Source organism: Carcharhinus amblyrhynchos, chromosome 13 (assembly GCF_965287045.1).
Source record: "Carcharhinus amblyrhynchos chromosome 13, sCarAmb.v2.hapA, whole genome shotgun sequence".
Taxonomy (NCBI): Eukaryota; Metazoa; Chordata; class Chondrichthyes; order Carcharhiniformes; family Carcharhinidae; genus Carcharhinus; species Carcharhinus amblyrhynchos.
In genome coordinates, this window is record NC_137336.1 from 50,705,468 (window position 1) to 50,714,122 (window position 8,655).

The following is an 8,655-nucleotide window of genomic DNA, read 5'->3' on the forward strand; positions in this document are numbered from 1 at the left end:
GCACACCACTGGTCAGAGGCCTCCAGTTTGAAAAACAACCCCTACAACCATCCTCTGTCTTCTATCATCAAGCCATTTGGCTACCTCACCCTGGATCCAGTGATATTTAACCTTATGCAATAACCTACCATGTGGTACCTTGTCAAATACCTTGCTAAAGTCAACAAGTGCATTGCCCTCATCTAACTTCTTGGTTAACCTTTCAACAAATTCAGTCAAATTTGTGAGACATGATTTTCCACTCACAAAGCCATGCTGACTGTCCTTAATCAGTCCTTGCATCTCTAAATGTCTGTAAATCCTGTCTCTTAAAATACTTTCTAACAACTTACCTACTACAGATGTGAAGCTCATTGGCCTGTAGTTCCCAGGCTTTTTCCTGCAGTCCTTCTTAAACACAGGCACAACATTTGCAACCCTCCAATCTTCAGGCACCTCACCTGTGACTATCGATGATTCAAATATCTCGGCTAGGGAACCTGCAATTTCTTCCCTAGCTTCCCTCCCTCGCTTTTAGTTTAAAATATTTAGATAATGAAATAAGATTTTTTTTATATATCTCAATTAAATACCAAGATAAATAGACATTTGACCTTCAAAAATACAGAATTGGTTTTCCACACTAGAAAGGATGGTTAGTATTGATCATGAAGTTCGTATGTGGTTAAAAAAAAAATTTGCATTTCCTTCAACAAGGTAGAACGTTTTCTAATGTTTCTTACAGTGATTTCTTGCAGTGTACTAACAGTGCAAAACTGGGCGTTTTCATCAAATCATGATTGCAAGGGACACAGCATTTTTGTGAACTTTTAGAGCATATCCTGTGGAAGAGCCTAGGCTCACTGATAGCGACTTCTAGATACCTATGCTATACCATGCAAACTCTCAAAAGTTGCCATTAATTTCACTGGCATAATGTTGGCATATGCTGATACCTTGGCTGTTATAGACTGGTAAAATCCAGGCCAATGTGTAATGAGAAGCATTCCAAAGGTTGAACAAATGTAAATAATTATTGAGTTTATATGGTGACAAATAGCTCTGGGTTACAGCAAAATACCATATATATATATATCAATATATAATGTTACTCCTGTGACGTGTAAGCCATCATTGTCCTCTGTCATAGTTTAAAATCATTGTTGGGTTTGTGCTTAGTGAAGCTGGAAGAATTTTGTTCTCTAATCCCCCCATATTCCCTCAAAGTAAACTTTATTATACAACTACATGTCTCCCAAAAGCATTGCACTATCAAAGTGTACAATTACAAAAGCATATATGTGAATAAAATCACTTCAAAACAATATAAAAATAATCAAATATCGCTTTTACATTACATGTGTATAAGCAAAACCTTTAGCCTCTCTATGACTCTACAGACAGTTACATGGGTATAGAGGGATCCCTCTACACCCAAACATGGGCAATTGGGACTAGTTTAGTGGTAAGAAAAAGGGCGGCATGGACAGATGGGCCAAAGGGTCTGTTTCCATGCTGTAAATCTTTAAGACTCTATGACTCTTGGACCAATGTTTATTAAGGGGTGTGATTGCTACAACTCTCAACAATTTTTACAGATGTACTATAAAAAATATCCATTCGGATGTTTTACAGCTTAGTATGGCTTCTGCTCTGAGCAAGACTGCAAGAAACTTCGAAGGGTTGTGAATGTAGCCCAGGCCATCATTCAAACCAGCCTCCCATCCATGGACTCTGTCTACACTTCCTGCTGCCTTGGGAAAACAGCCAGCATAATCAAAGATGCTACGCATTCTGGACATACTCTCTTACACTCTTCTGTCAGGTAAAAGATACAGAAGTCTGAGATTACAGACTTTTGAATGGACTTACTTGATATTAAGCTGATCTTTCTCTACACCTAATTGTAACTGCAGCACTATATCCTGCACCCTCTCCTTTCCTTGTCCCCCATGTACTCTATGAATGGTATGTTTTGTCTCTGCAGCGCACAAAAAGCAATACTTTTCACTGTATCGTAATACATATGACAATAATAAATCAAATCAAATCAACTCAAATGTATGTGCGTGCATGTGCACGTAAGAGAGATGGAAAGAGGTCCTACATACCATCTCTCGAAAAGATATAGCTTAAAATCCCTACCTTGTAGGGAATATATGTTTGCCACTGTCAACCCATGGAACTCTATTATCTCCCCATAACCAGGGAGCCACACCACTTAAAAAAAAGCATCAGAAAACATTTCACAGTAAACTTCAGATTGGCCTTGACATTCATCAAGCACTCAATTTATTGTAATTCTTTGGGAAAATTTGTACAATACAGCTTTTAGAAAAAGTTAACAAAGTATTATATCATCCTAGTAAAAATTCACAGCAACACTAAGATGGGTATACCCTTAGATGTGCCAATAAAATGTGACTTTACAAGCTGGATGTGTACTGGTGAGCAGACCATTGACATTTAGTGCTTTCCAAATGTGGTTGAATCCTATTTTAAGACTCGACAGTTGAACTATAAAACACCAAGTCTGGTCTCTATACTAGAGTAGAATATTGGATTTTTTTTCAGATTTCAGATACTCAGACCTCCATCAACAAGTTCATCATTATTTGATATAAAAGATGGTACTCTACAATTAGATAAAACCTAACTGAAGGCAGGGAGCAGATAAACAATGGGGAACGGTATTTTGTGTTGTCGAGTTTAAGATGCATGTTTTATTTTGTTTCTCATGTGTAAGTGCATCATGTCATTCTTTGCAAAATGCATGTATAGGATATATATTTTGGTGTTTACTTACTGACACGAATAATGATTTCTGGTAAAACCTGGGCAATAATATACCTGCATTTTGTACACCCAGAATTTTTTTGCATGTTTTCCCCTCAAAGTGACTTCCTTCAGTTCAGATAACGGGACACATGACCTGAGAACCACTCCATGATTTCCCCTGATAAGCTGATAAGATTCTTTGCTCTTGCCCTTCTTTAAGAGTCATCAGTTTACCTTCCTCCAAGCAGAAAGCATTGCCTATGAGGCTCTCGCACAACAGACTGATCATGAAGTCATAAATGTTTGTGCCAAGCCTATTGAATGCCATGCACCCACCAGATCTATTAATTTAATGTCAAGGCCTTGTTTAAACTGAATAATTCAGTTTGTGGAAAACAGGAGGAAAACAGAGGATTCCGGAGGCAGGTTGTAGCTGAAGGCTTAGTTCAGAAATTTATATTAAAAGAAATGACATACAATTATGAGGGTGTATCTTGCATTCCTGAAGAAGTGATTTACTGTAGTCCGAACTTTTTGTAATAGATACTGAACACCGAATTTTTCAGCAAATAACTGAGTTATTGTTCAATAAATCTGCAGTAATTATAGTTGATGCTTGTGTGTGAAAGCCCTTAGATGGCTGTTGTCAGCATCAAACCTGACTAAAAACTTGAGTGAAATCATCAGGTGCAACTGAAGCAGAATAATAAATATATTAAAAAAAACGAGGAAAAGCAATTGCAGAATTCAGAGGCTTCCCATTTTTTTTTGTCAATTCATACTCTCAGGTGTATGTGTTTGAAATTTTATCAAAAACAATTTAACATATCCAATTCTATGAAACATTTTGTACTGTCTTTCACAGAAAGACAGATGCGATGGCTTTTAGCCATCTAAATTGTATTATTCACTAAATGTTTAACTCTGTGCAACATAGTAACTGTTCGGAATACATTTAAGACTTTCAACTTTACCTGAACTATTCAATTAAGTTTGTTAAGTTCAAGTAAATATGGCAATTTATAATCGAGTTTCATAACCTCAATCAAAATAAACCGACCATTGCTCTCATTTCGGACCTGTGTTTTTCTTTGGCACCTTAGTCTCTTTTCTTTGCTGGATTCCGTGTTACTGTAACAAAGCTCTTCCACTAGTTTCCTCTTGCTTGCTCAATGTCAATTTTTTTTTTATTGTGCTCCCAGTTAATGGTGAGTAACTATTTCAAAAAGTGCCAGACTCAGTGGGGGAATTTGCCTGTTTTTAGGCTAACTTCCCATGCCGGCAGGAAAATGGGAGTGTTTCCCACTGGCTTTGGCAACATCTTTCAGATGTGATTCACCCACCTAAAAGATGATAATGTGCTAATCCCGTGCAACCCGCTGGCCAGCCCCGCTGTTCAGAAACCAGGGCACCATTTGTAAAAGGTACCTTGATCTCTGCACTCAGAGTCAGGCCCCTTCTCCCCCCACTAACCAGGGGAGCACCTTCATCAAAAGGGGCGTCCTACCCACCCTGCTCAATACCATGCAGGCATAAGGGTGACCTGACTTGGTCCCCCTGGCACTGACAGCCTAGCCCGGTATCATAGGTCTAGAAGGTCAAGGAAGTCGGTTCAGTGACCATTTGCCCCTCTGTCATTGCCAGGCTGCGGGGGAAGGGTCCCTTCCTCAAGGGTCCTGAGAATTGGGCTTGGGCTGGAAACAAGGGGTTGACCTTGTCGCTGTCCCCTGGGATAAGGGTCTCATGGCTGGACTGCCCCTCCTAGTCTTGGCAGACCTGAAAATAACCCCTGGCAAGATGATGTCAGGCAGCTCTGTAAACAACATCTGCATTCCTGCCAGTGAGCTGTAAAAATTTTGGTGGCCAGGTCACTTTAACCTCCATGCCCTCTGGTCACCCTTCAACATCACTGCAGCACTCAATTCTGCAGCTTAGATTTCTCTTTCCCCTGTCAGAAGCTGCAGGGGTGTAAGCTCTGACAGAGAAGGAGATATCAATTTCATCTTTGGAGAGGGGAAAGGGGAGGTGGGGGTTCCATTCTGCACAGTTGTGCACTCGACCCCAGTGTAGCCACACAGCTTAGATTTGAAGTCCCTGAGCCTTCCACAAGTACTGTCTTTGTATGCCCTGTTTATGAACAGAACTCCCACTCACCTGATGAGGGGCAGCACTCCAAAAGCTCGTGGCTTGTGCTACCAAATAAACCTGTTGAACTTTAACCTGGTGTTGTGAAACTTCTTATTGTGCTGCTCCAATAGCTGCACCATTTTTACAGCTGGTTCACTCGAGTTTCTGGTCAGTGGTAACCTTCAGAATGTTGTTGGTTTAGGGTTCAGTGTTAATAATGGCTATGAATTAAAGGGGCGTATACTGAAATATTTACTGCATTATATTCTGGTTAGTGAGGCATTTTGTTGAATTGTTACTTGAATTGATAATCTAGAAAATAATTTGTGCTCTTTTGTATCCACTGGATGAGGTGAGATTAAAATATTAAATTATTATATCACATATTAACCACAAGCACTTTAAAAGTTTAAAATCTGTACCCATTAAATTACAAACAAATTTGTATCTCACCACATCACTCTCCTTTTGCAGCCCTGCACCCACCCCTTCATTCCAAAAGACCCACATCAACAGCCTATCCAGTTCTTATTCTTCTCTTAGTTCCTATGCCCAGCACTAATCTCCAGCTAACATTCCTCCAGGTCTCTTCTCTCCACCCAGTATCTCTCCATAAACATGAGGCTCGGATGAGATGCACACTGTCTGAGGAACTTCAGATGTGAATGACATTCAGCCATTTTGCAATGCAGCATAATGAAAGAACCACACAGTTCCCTAAAACATTTATTTACAGCCACACAATTGGCATTTATTGAACATGTCGGTTCATTTTTGCATCAAGTTATATTGAAGCTCTGAACGAAATGGTGAGTAGACATTTCTTGGGGGAACTGCTAAATGTCTTTTCATTCAAAATTTGGTCATCTATGAAGTTACCTTTTTAAGAAATAGCATTTTGGATTCGGAACCTTGATTAGGTACGACAAGCAATTTGTACACATCATACGTTAAATACATTGTCAACTTTCTAAAGATTCATCCAGGTTGACATGCTAACTATGTTACAAAGCGGGGTTAACTGTACATGAATTCTGCCTAGCGCATCAGGATTCCTTTTAAATTACAACCAACATCAATTTTCCTGGAGTAATTTCAATATTTTTTAATAGTTTTGCCAAAATAGGAAGTACGAATAATGGCTCGAATGTCCCTCCCTCAGAACGGCAAACCGCGGCAGATTGCCACTCCTTAGTTAGTCATTTGCACTCGAAGTGGAAAGCGACCTTCCTGACTCATGCTAGGTGAGACTGAAGAAGCATGGCCCCAGCTCCAACAGCGAAGTGGAAACAGAGTGGAGCAAAGAATTACATGCTTCATCTTTACTGCACTATCTGCCTAAAGCAGGTGAGTTAAAAAATCCCATTGAAAGGAAGATAAGTTTCTAACACTAGTGAACGTTATACTTTGGGGTGAATGTTAGGTCACCAGCGAGTGGGGGAAGGGGAGGGGTGGAGAAGACATCCAAATGTGGGGGGGTCTGGAGATTGGAGTAAGGGAGAAGTCATTTGGGTATCTGTTTGGGGTAGGGGAAGTCATTCAGGTTCTGGCAGGGAGGGTGGGCAGGGACAAGAGAACTATGCATGGTGAAGCTGGGTTCAGTTGGGGAGGTTGGTTGATGATTGGGTGAGGGTTGATGTGGTGCTATGCAGTTGCTATGTGTCATTTAGGTCGATGGGTTGTCATCCGGTCAGTGGGGTGGTGAGGATGGGGGGAGGGGGGGGGGGGGGGGGTCATTTGGGTCAGGAGAGTGTCACTCAGTTCTGGGGATATCGGCGAATCCCATGCAGGTAGAGTACCAGTTGGGGGGACTCTGTGTGTGTGTGTGTGTGTGTGTGTGGGTGGGGTGGTGGTGGGAGTACCATGAGGACTCGATCTGGGTGTTTCAAACAGTTGATCTTGAGTTCAAAGTGCTTTTTCTCATAACTCTTCAGAGTAACTATGAGTTTAAAACTGACAAAGCCATCTGAAGATAGCAATTTAAAACCAGGAGAAGTTAGCCCGTCTGGACAACTGCTGGATTAAGCCTTTTGTGGGAACTTCCAAGAGGGATCCCCCAGCACATCTCTGGGTTACCCACTTGGGGGGCCAAGACGCGATGGCCCACTAGCTTTTTGAATCGGACCACTCGGTCAGATAATGAGGGAATAGGCATGATCCTGTATATTCTTTGGGTTTATCACTGTCTTTAGCAATAAACTTTAGCACAATTCACTTGAGTAAATCCACCATATTCATCAACATCAGTACACAGTTATAGATTTTACTGAAAAAATGTTAACAATGCTTATTTGGAGTAGCTTTTTAAAAATATATAAACTGTGATTAAGACTAAGCAATTAGCTCAGAATTTTTATCCAATAAATTCAACGATTAAATGCTAAAAAAAAAATTTTGTCTCACCATTTGCAAATGTTCTGTTTGATTGTAATGTGGGCTGTAATGTGGTGCACTCTTGGTGACAAGTATAATCGCCATGCCACAACTCAAATTTTCAAGATGAGCTGAAAATGCATTGAAATTGAACTTAGACACTGAGATTTTTTTGACTTAAGTGTTAAGTTGCAATGCTCCATAGTTATGACGGTATAGTCCATGACTAAAAATGAAATAAACACAGCAATTTTCATATCTTGTAGTAAACTTTTATTTTGGTAGAAAGGAAACATTTACAATGTTCAATTTTATTGAACTTACTCAAAAGTTGCATTAGCACTTTAAGTGTGACATTAATCCAAAATCACACTTGGATACCTTTTACACAACTCATGAAATTAAATTTCTCTGATCTAGCTTCAAATCTTTTTAAAAATAAAAAATAACAGTGGAAATGCAATTTGCAAGTCTCCTACTGCAGAGCTGATTCAAGACAATTTTTAGTTTCATTAAGCCACAAGATTAGGAAAGGATATCTTGAATTTTAATGGAAGAGAAAAACAGTAGAGATTATGTAAAACAAACTTGTGTAACTGCCAGCATTATAGAACAGTTAATTCACAATTACCAAAACTGTAACCACAGAAATTGACAACCTGTCAGAACTAGTGAATCTGGAATTAGATGACATGTGGCCTACTCAAATTGAAGTGAATCTAATCCAGAAACATGTTCTTTAGCAATGTTAGAATCTAATTTAAAAAAAAAGACATAAACTATTACACTAAGGTTAAGATATTCAAGGCATCTAGGAGCCAGCATATACATTAACTGACAATAAAAATCATCATATAGGTCAACCAGAGCCAGTGAGCAACACAATTTTGGACTCTACCACAAATTAACCTTAGATACTGAATGCCAGTACAATGGGTGCTTGTGCACCTTTTACATTACTAAAGGTGTGTAACCATGCATTTGCAAGGGCCCAGCCCTACAATTAGTTCACAGAACCAGCATCATTTGTTATCTTTATAAATGGTACCCTGTTGACTCTCAGTCTAGACAAAAAGATATTTATGGCTTTCAGTAATTTAAAGATGGTCTACTTTAAGCAGAGTTCTCTGAAAGCATAGTCTTGATGATCCAGTGATTCAACTAAAATTTGGAAGCTGTGCAAAAATATTGGAAGCACTAAAGGTTTCTAATTTGATACCTGGCAAAATATGACCCTTTTAAGTAGACTATTAACTCATTTGGAATTCAAGGAGGCAAATATCTGTCTTTAAGGGTCTTCAAGCAACATAAATGGTTCAAATTACTTAAACTGATCACAAAATAAATACACAGAAAAAAAAACCCTGAGCATTTTGGGACTTCACTCTCCCATATTTT